This window comes from Leiobunum rupestre, chromosome 2 (assembly GCF_980474605.1).
Source record: "Leiobunum rupestre chromosome 2, qqLeiRupe1.1.hap1, whole genome shotgun sequence".
Lineage (NCBI taxonomy): Eukaryota > Metazoa > Arthropoda > Arachnida > Opiliones > Sclerosomatidae > Leiobunum > Leiobunum rupestre.
The window spans coordinates 40,579,183-40,591,743 of NC_143385.1; positions in this window are offsets into that span (position 1 = coordinate 40,579,183).

Here is a 12,561-nt window from a genome sequence, read left to right on the forward strand (position 1 = left end):
TTTTCGCTTATTTTTTTCGATAAGAAGCGTTGTAAATTTCAATAGACCTGGGTCTCAACCCAAAATTAGCCTTGGAAGGAAATTCTTTGCCAAGTTCAGTGGCGGTATATTTGTGAACTACAAAATCATGTAGATAATGCATGTGTAACGAGGTTTGTAAGGCCTATAAGGATAAAATCGAGTTTACGAAGCGATTATACCTAAAACCGAGTTTAAGTCGGTTTGAAAGCTAATTTGGACCATTTAGCTTGAGAGAAACTCTCCATGAAAACGCTATTCTGTAAAAAAAGCCAAATCGCTTAGACAATAGGTCTTTCCATAAATTCGCTATGACTGCCCAACTTGTTCTTGAAATAATGCAGTCAAACCTATGGGCGAATTCACTAGCCCTCTTTAGTGGGAGAGCTGGGGAAGCATTGTAGGAGTGACAAAAAAAAACAGTAAACAAGATGGCGACGTTAATCTATAGAAAGGCCTATTCCATATCTAAATGATTTGGACCGGCTTCATTTGGATAGGGCGCCAAAAACTGTATTTTCTTAACTCGTTATGAGCGATTGTGACAATTCAGTCATCTCGTCCATCTAATTAATCAGGTGTGAGAGGTGTGTTAGGGCCACGCCAAAGGGGGGATACTTGGGGATAGGGACGGGGCACCCGTGGCGGAAATATGACAACCACCCGTTGGGGGATTAGTGGTCGTCCTCACACGCCCATCCACAAACTCTGCCTCCCAGACGCTCGGGATTACAGGAGCACGCCACTACTCCCGACCCAAAACCTGTATTCTCGCAAATACTATTTTGGAGGTATTTACTGTCTAATGACACTTGAGGTTCCGATCTATTTTCGTAAACAGACTAATATCGTGTGGAGTATGTTGCCTTCTCCTGGCAAGTGTTGAAAACTTTCTTTTGCGTACAAACACGCTTTCCTACATAAATTATTACACATTATCAATTTTACTATTAAATAATATCAGAAGTTCATAATAAAGAATTGGTTTATTATTAACTTCTGATAATAATAATCTGATCAGGAATCCATACCTCTACTTGGAATGCTTATCCTGTCATATCGCGTATGGTAAGATCACTCTGACGGCTTTGGCCCCGCCTACGACAGAAAAAATTCCCTTTGTTTGTTAAGTTAACATAGTGACGTCAAAAAAACCGTCAGCCATATCAAGACAAAAATCTGCCGCGATAAGCATTCCAAGTAGAGGTTGAGATTCCTGATCTGTTTTTTTATATATACTGCTATATAAGCCTCTGGTGGTCTTCTATTAGTGCATCGATACAATACGGGTTGTGTTCGCAGGTCGTACGATTGCTATGCGTTTAATCTATCGCTTCAACTGTTCCGGGAAAGTGGCACTCGATTTAACGGCAGATTTGTGCACTTCAGTCACAGGAAACTTTACAAAGGTTGATAGCCTTTGTAACGTCTCTAAACAACGGCTTAGGCTAGGTTGGCTGACTCCAAGAAAAAGGTTTTGGTATGAACCCTCTCGAATAAAATCACAAAGCGATAAACACATTGAAAAATAACGTTTAATTTTATTAGTATTTATAGTTTAAAATTGTTAGATTTGTGAGATTTCTTAACTTCAAATCTACTGGCAAAGCGATGGTTCTCTCTTTTTAGTCTTTCTAGTACCGTAAAATTTAAGGTACTAGAAAGGCGAAAAAGCAAAGGCTTAGGTTGTTTCACCACCTTAAAAAGAATGCGAAGTTAAGAAATAGATTAAGAGACGAATAATGGTTCGAAAATTATCAAGCTTGAAACTTACTTTAAATAATTTTAAAAAAATCGGAGCTTTAAAATACCACGAAAAATCTGGAAATGACAGTGAAAAAGAAAAATAATTTGGCTTGCTTCGAGCCAAATGATTTGGCATTTAGACTTACAGAATAAACCGGTGATCCAAGCTGGTGGTCTCATCAGAATGCCCCACGTCAACATCCACAAGCCCGGACCGGTGACAAATCGAGCATGGGTAGTAGTACCCTACTACTGATGGTCTCACCCTCGACGCAAGTCACTCATCGCGACAAAAGACGCAGCAATGGGGAGACCAGCTTCCACTTCGCGCACAGCTGTGGGATAGAGAGTGGATGCTATAGCACCTCCAGCCGACACCTTACCTACGTAGGTAGAGAGCCACGCCCTTTGGAGAGAGCTCCTAAAAGGGAACGACGAGCAAAAAGCAGTCCACGTAACTGGGCACAGCTGTCACCGGAGATCCCGGTATGACCCCAAAAGTCCGGGAAACAGGACCGCCGTGCCCTCATACGGAGGCCCGCCGCCCCACAGCAGGATACCCAATCCGCCGAGGCGGCCATGTGGCCTGGACCCTCTCCGTTAGCCTAAGCCGAAACCCAGTTTCCAGCCCCTACCTGACCGAAGTCGGAGGTGGAGATAGGACCATTTGACCAGAGCTAACATCTCCCAGTGCGCCACCCCTCATATGGGTTACAAGAGCCGGATCCCGACTCCCCGGTAAAGCCACCAGTTATTGCACACTCTGACCCATTAAGGGCCATTTTGGGTGCCAACTGTCCTTTGGACAGGCACAATCCAAATGAAAATTACAGAATAGCTTTAAGTTAAAACCAGTTTTCATGGAGAGTCATCCTGTTTGCAAGAGGTGGATTAAGCCGATTGAGGCCCCTGGCTTTGAAACTTTCGAGGCCATTTTGGTTTTTCCGTTCACATGTAGAATACGTGAATAATATTAAATATTACATCTTTCGCTTTTTCTGTCAATGCAGTTTTTAACTAGGAATATATCGAGCTCGAGGCCCTTTGGAGATTTGGGGGCCCTTAATCCGCCCCTGACAGTCACTTGAAAGTTTGAACCAGGTAACCGAACCACCGAAAATATTTTGTCGAGTGATCCAAATTTGGCCAAACATTCGGAATGAGCTTACAACTAGCCAGTAGCGTAACGACAAAATTTGGGCTCCCCCGCAGGATATAGGCTCCTTTATAAAAAAAACACACATTTTTTTTATTTCCCCCATTTTTACAAGTTCTCTGAAAATATTGGAGATATGTGCGAGATTTCTACATTTTTACAAATAGTTAAAGCATATTTGTTTAATTATTTAAAAATTTAAATAAATTAAAAATCAATACTTAAAACGAAAGGGTCTGCGGGTCCTTAGTTACGCCACTGCAACTAGCTCCTTATGGCTTTTTTAAATCCAAATTCTTCGAATTTTGTTTTCTTTGGGAAATGTGAAGATTACACTTATTTTTGTTTATGTCAATCTAAACCGATTCTCACATTTCGTACCTTCAAATAGCATTTTGTTTTATTAAATAAAAATACAAAAATTAATGAAACAAAACGGTTAAAAAGTGAAAAATCATTCAAATATAGCTCATAAAATCTTATTAACTACCACTCTAAAATCTAGCCCTTCGTTAATGATAGGCTATGCATTTGAGTCAATTTTGCAAAATCAAACAAGTTTTACAAGCAAATTTTAAATAGCACAAGATTAATTATAGAAAAACTAGTTCAATATCTGACTAACAGACACACCCTGTTACTTTCGACCCCTACCAAAGGCGGGGATTTTTCGGGGATCCTTATGAAATATTATTATATTAGAGATAAGTTAAATTTACTGTCCTCCACTAATATGAAGTAAGAGCTTCAAAGGGCTTGTAAAATAAATATTATTGTCTTTAAAATATTTTTCAACTTAAAAATTTAAGTACCTCAACATCCGATTCTACATTAAACAATCATGGACAGAAAACGGCAAATTTTTGTATGTAAATTAACACGAGGATTTTTCTGCGCGAGCTTGAGTGCAAAGTCCGTAATTTGTGAGATAATGTTTTATCTGTGGGTGCTGTTATTTGAAAATTGCACCATTAAAAAACGGTTCAGATAATGAAGTTACTCGGAGGTATATTAATATTAAGTTAAGACCGGTTTAGTTGTCTCGGGTCACGTTGATTTCGAGTATAATTCAATTTCTATCATTTATATTTCCAAATTTTCAATAATTGTATTTAATTGGTTGCTATTATAGCACCGATTTATTAAATGGATCCCTCACTCACAACAGGGGAAGGGATAGGGGTCACAAAAAAAACTGGTTTTGAAGCACACTGCAAGTCTGGATTTTATGTTACCCCTATGCCCTTTAAACAATATATATTTACCATTATTAGTAAAACAAATTCGCCAAGAAGGCGATAATATTATTTCGTGCCCGTATTCCATTTAAGCAGGTAGCAGAGAATCATGAATTGATAATAAACCTTAAATTTGAGTGAAATATTACTTCTGGCCATACACGACTTCGATAAGAAAGTGCCACACTTCATTATTACCTACTCAGTCTACTCCAAAATTTCCTAGGTTGGATCGGCGGCGCTAGGCTTAAAGGGACTGGAAAGGGAAGTTTTAAAAAACGTCATACCCAAAAAAATTGGGACCCTCGTTTATTTTACGGTTTTCCCGCTCTTGGAGTTTGGCGCTGGGGAGTTTGTTTTGAAAGTAGGTCGTTTATTCTTACGCTATAGCGCTACGCCTCTAGCCGGATACTGACAAACATTGTGAGTGATCTCGGAATAGATAATTTTTTTATTTTTTCTTAATATTAATATGAATGAAATCAAAGTTAGTAATAAGTGAAAAAGCGATGGAACTAAAATGAAACTACTTGGCGAATGGAATATATGAGAAAATATGAAACAACAATGGTTGAGTACGAATGTTTTGAAAAATCAACCACCAAAAACTAGGCCTAATGAAATAGGATGTGATCAATCTAGCGTTTTCTTGCAAAATTCTATGAAAATAGTTATTAACTGTAAGAATATCGAATATCCTAAAAGAATATATCGTGCGAATGAATTTTTCGTTCAACATTTACTCCATACACATGACTTATTCTGTAAACAATGCTACGTTGAAAATGAACAGTTCAATCCAGAAGACAACGTTTTACATTTTGACCAAAGAGACGTAGGTACTCAATGTAATTTAGACTTTGAGAATGAACCAGAAAACATTCTGCCCAGAAATGGTATCGGAGATGGAACTAATGCTTTGTACCTTGACCATTCTTTTGGGTGTGATTAAATAAACCACTATCGTGCAAAGCTAATTAAAACGTTATACAGGCCTCGTGAGCTTTTAAACATATCCGAAACTTCGGATTTACCAACCGATAGTAAAACAAATTCACCAGTGAAGGAAAGGTTCGTATTAAATTTATAAATTCAATTAAAATCTATAATTTCAGTCATATATTTGCAATTTAAATTACAGTGAAATTTTTGGAAATGAAAATACAGATTGGCAAATGATGGTGCAACGTGAGGTGGGATACTCGAGTCTTACAATGAATACCGAAGATGCTGTCACGACCACCCCAAACATTCCATCATTTCAAATTGATAACAGTTTAAGGTAGGTGATTGCCATTTATCAACAGTGATATTTGTAATGGCTCGAAAATGGTATTTCGATTTTATTAGAGCGTGCTTTGGGGATTCTGATCAAGGACCGGACACATCAGAGAAGAATTTTCGTGATTTTTCACTTCAGGAATCTGACCCGGAAGAAGAGAAAAAATTGTCATCATTATGTATGGTTGAAACGGAAAGAATTATATCTTTAGTGAAGCAATCTAATGGCACTACCTGTTCATATGAAAACTGTGGTGCTAGTTTAGTGTATAATCATTACTTTAAAGGAGCTGTATTTTATGTTACGTGGAAATGCCGAAGTGTGGCATCGCACAAAGGGATTTGGAGTACTGTTCATAGTGATTTTAATCTAAAGTTCTCCTCATGTGTTCTCTATTCGGGTAGCTCGTTTACTAAGGTAATTCACCTTTAATTTTCAGGGCTAATTAACATTGCTACTTTGATTAATTATTAATTTAGTTACGTATTTATTTTTTTAAGTTGGAAACATTTATGAAATTATTGGACCTAAAGGCTATTAGTCATGTAACACTTTACAAACTACATGACCAATTTTGCTATCCGGCTGTGGTTCAATTCTGGGATTCGATGCAGGTATCGGTACTCTCCCAGTGCAAAGATCCCATTATAGTCGCTTTGGACGCGAGAAATGATAGGTAAATAATTTATTTTATTATTTTATTTTTAGAAACTAATATTTTTGGTATTATTATTTAGCCCGGGCTTCTGCGCCAAATTTTGTACCTACACAGCTATCGACGCCAAAACCAATAAAATAATTGCCATAGTATTTTGTGAAAAGAGCGAGACCGACAACAAAAGCGTCAATATGGAACCCCTTTGTTTTCGTAAAATAATGAAACTACTTCAAGAACATTGTACGATATCTGAAGTGGTAACTGACGCACATGTCCAAATTAAGTCAATCATGAGTGAGTTTTAATGAAATATTACGTAAAAGAAATTTATATATTTAACTTGTTCTGTTTCTTCATTAATAGGGAAAGAATTTCCCGCAATTAAACACTCGCACGACATATGGCATGTAGCCAAGAATTTAAGAAAAAAATTGAACAAGGTATAATGTATTAATTGTGCATCTGTAGAACTGTATGAACAGTGTAATTAGTTTGATGTATTTCTAGGCTAGCAAGGAAAAAGGTTGTAGTGCAATAGGTGACTGGATAGACTCGATTATCAACCACTTTTGGTGGTCTGCAGGAAACTGCCAACAGGATTCAGATCTGATGAAGGTGATTCAGGATTCAACATAATACTAAATAAAAAAACTAAAATTTTAAATTAAAACAATTTAGGAGCTTTGGTCTACAATGCTACATCACGTCACTAATGAACATGATTGGGGTATGGGTTCGTGTTATCATGAGGACCTTACTGAGGAAGATAGGAATAAATCCTGGCTAGATTACGAGAGTGCTGCATATGACAAACTAGTGTCTATTATTTTGGATAAAACCTTTCTGCAAGATTTTAATTTTTATTTACATTTTAATATTTAGATAATTAGATAAATATATATAATATTTAGACATACAGGATCATTCGAATCATTTCACGCTCTCATTTTGAGTTACGCTTTGAAGAAGTTACCGTTTGGGTAATTATAAATTTTAATTATAAATAACTATGCTTAACCAGTAAATGTTTCCTTATTTATGGCTAGGTCAAAGGGCTATGTTGTAAGGAATCTTTTGGCAGCAATCGATTTTAATTCGAACGTATATAGACCACAAGCAACTACCAAAACGGGAACACTAAGGTTTCTTTTCTTTAGCTAAATAATTTTTAAAAATTACAATAATTTTAATTTGCAGGTATAAGAAAAAATGCTCAAAATTATCGTCAAAATATTCCGCTGTCCCAGTCAAAATAGTTAAATGCATGAAACCATTTCAAGACTTGTTGGATTTGACCTTATCTAAGGAAGTTGTTAGGAAAGTTGATGACATTTTTCCTAAGGCAAATTGCCAGAAAACACCAGGCCCATCTAAAGACGAACTAATAATTCTACGAGAAGAAAAAGCCAGATTTTCCAGAAATCAATTTACATGCAGCGAACTATTATCTACAAATGAAGAATCCCAATTTCTACCAAAGAATTTTTATTGAAAAATAAAAGCTTGGAAGTGTCGTGAGATGTAAATAAAAATCAATATTACATATGCACAAGAACCATTTTTATTGATTTTCTAATTTTACCTAAATCAATGACCTTGGTTTTGGTTCGGTGGTGCAACAGCCACAAATCCCTTGTAATTTCTTCCAGGTGGATTTGGATAGACACTTCTTATTTTCAGCACAGAACAAGATGGGATAACTCTACGATTGTGCCTACCCATAGGGCCAATTTGCCACGCAATGTATTGCTTATAGCCAGCATGCCTATAGAAACGATTTGTATTCAAAGCCCGAACATTGATTGCATCACGACGAATATTCATTTGCAGACGTAATACTTCTCGTTCTAAAATTAATCTTATGAAGTCCAAATGATCCGTAATACAACCTGTACCCCTAAATGTAAAATAAGGCAATTTCAATTTAACAATATTTATAATAAAAATCCATTCTCAATGTAAATACCTTGCATTGGTACAACATTGTTTTTCCACTGGTGAATCCATATCGCCACACTTTGTGCAGAAACACCAATCTGGTCCGTTTCCAGGATTAGGTTCTGGTTGCGGGTCAGGAGGTGGCTGACTAGTCGCTACTTGCTGATTATTTGGTGAAATGATAGCATCAGGCCCAGATTGACCAGGAAGGTCATTGTCGTTGCATTCTACTTCTTTATTCGGGTTAGCCTGCTCTGGCATGTGGTTTTCCAGTTTTATTCTCGGATTTTTATTCAGAATATCGCTCAAAATGAATGATAGCTGATTATGGGATAGTTTTGCTATTCTCTGTTTGTATAAATTTGCAATAAGATTTACTACAGGTTTTATATTAAGATTATTAAAGAAATCCAATACCTCAAAACTGTAATTTTCCTTTACTTTCTTCTTCTTGGTTTGTGGTTCAATATCGAGTGGTTTACCATTCATGCATATGGTTTTGCCTTTGCCACATGCGCACCAAGGCCCACATTTCTTATGGGTATTACGGCACTTGCAATTAGTTTTATTTTTAGTAGCTTTTCCGGTACCTGACACACAATTCCCACGGCATTTACAGCTTACATTCTCGTTTAAACTCATTATTTTTTCCAAAAACATTCCTCTTATTATAGACTAAAATTACCTGAATCTAAAATTATGGCCACTACAAATTGAACCACGCTGGATTGCACAATTCGAATTTTATCATCCAACAGGAAAAGCCGGTTTACAGTCTTGTAGGGCGATTCATGGCCGATTCGAATAAAAGTAGTTCCACTCAACTTAGTATTAAGTTAACAGTATTTGAAAGATTTAAATAAATGGGCAACGTTTTCCATAATTAAATTTAAAAAAATACCACATCAATTAAGACTTTTGCTTTAAAAGTCCTTTTAAATTTGCATACCTTTTATGTATTGTATACGCTATGTTCCGTTTTTGACGTCACTGACGACTTTTTTTGAATGCGCTTTGACCCCCCCGCAAGCCTCCCTTTCCAGTCCCTTTAAGCTACAACCGCATTAGAGCCGGGGTTGGACATAAGGATATTTTTTTAGTAATCAGCCTGACTATTGAGCCTCCTATTTTTATTTATTTTAGTAGTCACTGACTAGTGGGGGTAAAAATGGGGGTATAGAAACCAGAAGGAATCAGAATCAGAATCAGAATTTTAATTATTTTTTTTGTTGTACAAAAATATGACATTAGCGGGCCAAGTCTTCTTGCGACTTATAGCCCACATCCAACATTTTGCTTTACTGTCAGAATTAAAATAGGAGTTTAGTATCACTTGAGTTACATGATGTTATTTTTAAAAAATGGTATTGATGAATGATGACTTTATGATACGGCATTATTCAGTGGCGTAGCCAGGATTTTGTTTCGGGGGGGGGGCACACCCGGGCACACCATTGAAAAAAAAGTAAAAAAATAAAAATATTTGTACGTACGACCATACGTTTCGGGGGGCGCATGTTCCCCCTGTGCCCATCCTGGCTACGCCACTGCCATTATTTATGAATATTTAGGTAAATTTATCGCATGTCAAATTTGACAAATTCACTAGTGAGCCCCTTATTTCGGTTAATTTTAGTAGTCAGAGCATTTATTTTAGCAGTCAAATGCCGTGACTAGTGCCTTATGTCCAACCCTGTTTAGAGCATGTTTTGTTTATCTTTAGCATAAATGTCGTCTGCAAGTCTATTCAAAAATGATACGTCCAGCGTTTTTGGGAGAAATATTGATATTTTGAAATATGTTTTTCGCGCCATCTCAAAATGTTATAGTTGTGATATGAAAAGCTTCATTTTTTACAGAAAAGTTTATTGCGGTATTATCAAATTTTTTTAAAATGATCTTCTCTAAAATTTATTTGTCAATTTTTGATAGTTTGATTAAATCATTTAATTTACTTTAAAAAAAGAGTTGAAGCAGATAGTAGGTATAATGATGTGACTTCAAACCGTTTTCTCCCTCCTCAACACTGACGTAAAACTATTATAAAAGCTACGGAATTTTAAAAAACACCGATGACTGAATAAAAGCGTTCAGCAACTTACGACGTCATTATGACGAAAAAGCTCATCGGGGGAAAATATCAAATCCATCGGTTTTTTTTCCTTTGACTGCTGCTGAACGTAGCCCCGGGTTTTTTTTTCTCTCGCTGCAAACGGTGGTTCCTGTGTAAAATGAACTGTAGTATGGCAGGCCATCCAGGTCAAATTAAAAAGAAAAAAAGCAGTATTTTTCACTGATTTTTTTTCTTTTAAACTATAATTGTTAATTTGGAAGAACAAAAATAATTTTGGAAGAAAAAAAAGTTTATAAAAAAATAGAAAAAAAAAATATTTTTTTGGAAGAAAAAGAATAATTTTTGGATAATCGCGGATCTTTTAAAATAAGTCGATATGTAAAAATCCCGAAGCTTCTTTAGGCTTCGTCGAAAAGGAGTAGTGTACAAAAATATGCTTTGAAATCACAATAAATCTTTCCATAAAATGTTCGTTACGGTAAGAGGGCAAAGGAAAACTGTTTTTGCAAGGATGATTTAGATCAATGTTTTTACCCTCGCTCGACTGTTGAGCTCGGTATGTCGTTTGTTACTGAGTGTAAGAATTTACAAAACACGGCGGATTAAAATGAATCCAAGTGATATTAATAAATTTGAACTCCGAAGTCACTAAGCCTAACCCGAGCTCTGTGTAAAAAGTACAGCCAACTTTTTGTTCAGTTTTAGCGAAATTGGTGGTGGATGACGTTGAAAAAACCGTGAAAGCACGTAGAAATATTATATGGAAAGGCCTTTTCCTGTAATAATCCCATGACAGTATTAGTAGTCCCTGCTAGCGTAAAGTAGAGCCATCTATGTGTCGGTAAATGCACTTTTTCATTTATAGGTAAAATATTTAATTTTACTCAATTATTAGACCACGTTTTTCTTTCCCAATTTTTTTCCAAAAATATTTTTTTTCCTTTCAGAAATATTTTTCTTCTTTCAGAAATATTTTTCTTCTTCTTTCAGAAATATTTTTCTTCTTCTTTCAGAAATATTTTTCTTCTTCTTTCAGAAATATTTTTTTTGTCTTCTTTCAAAAATATTTTATTTTTTCCAAATTAACTATTATAATTTTTCAGCGAAAAATACAGTTTTTTTTCTTTTTAATTTAGACCTGGATTGCGTGCTATACTTTAGCCCATAGCCGCAGTCACTTGAAAAGTTGAAATAAAAAAAAAACAACGAAAAGACCATGAGGTGAGTCCGCTGAGCTTGCGGAGGAGATATTCCACCACGTGACGGTTAAACTCCAATGGCACGTTTCGCTAGTTCTATGATTTTATATCGAAAGTTTGAAGTCGAGACAGTGTTGCCAATGTGTGGGATAAATCCCACATTGTGGGATTTTTGGCGATTTTTTGGGCTGTGTGGGATAAAGGGATTTTTAAGCGAAAATCATTGATTTGGTGGGATTTTTGGACTGAATTTTTGAAAAAGCCTATTTCCAGAAATTCATAAACAGAAAATATCAGACTTCTATAATCACAATAACAATAATATTAATTCTCTAGCAATTTTAAAAATACTGCTCATTTAAGCGTACGTTTCAATCAAAGAAGATGGTAAAATGACTTAACAAAACATTTATTATAAATTTTTTTATAAAAATTATTAGTAATTTTTATTTAATTTTTTTCCCGCGCTGGCCTACGAAACCTGAAAATATTTGGAATGTTTTCCGCTGAGGTTTGGGAGGGGGCGTGGATAAAAACGTGTAGGGTTTTGGCTGGAAATTTTGGAACTGGACTGTGGGATTTTCGCTCGTCAAACATTGGCAACACTGAGTCGAGAGTTCCAGGCCAAAAGGAGTCAAGACAAAAGTTTGGTTACTCTGGTAACGACAAGTTTAAACAGCATAATCCCAAACGAGGAATTAAAATTGATTGTTTTTAATAATTTGATTTAATTATATCGCTTTATATTAATATTAGCTGGGAAGCCCGGCCCCAGATAGAACTAAAATCTCGTGAAATTTGAGTCATAAACAAAACCCTATTCCCCCCCCAGTCTCCATTCTCCAAGTGACTATGAAGCAGCCGCGAAATTGACTGAGTGCTTTTCTTTTACGAACCTTGGACTGAGGCAGTAAAATATTGGTTGTATAGGTGTATGTAGGTTGGAGGATTCACGGCACCTTTCCCGGGGCAAAAATACAAAGATTTCGATTCGCTTTTTTACATTATTTAATTAATTAACTTAACCCAAATTGGAAATCAATGAAAATAGCGCGACTCGCTGCCTTTGCGCCATAAGAATAGCTGTGAGAAATTTGGAGGTCCTAGGTTGAACGGCTCGGACGTCTATAGAGAAACATGTCAGACGCAAGACAGACAGACAGAAGACACTTAGGAATATAGTATAGATTTTAATTGATCAGATTTTAAAAATAATAGTATTTGATTTGATAGGTTAATAAATATCATATTG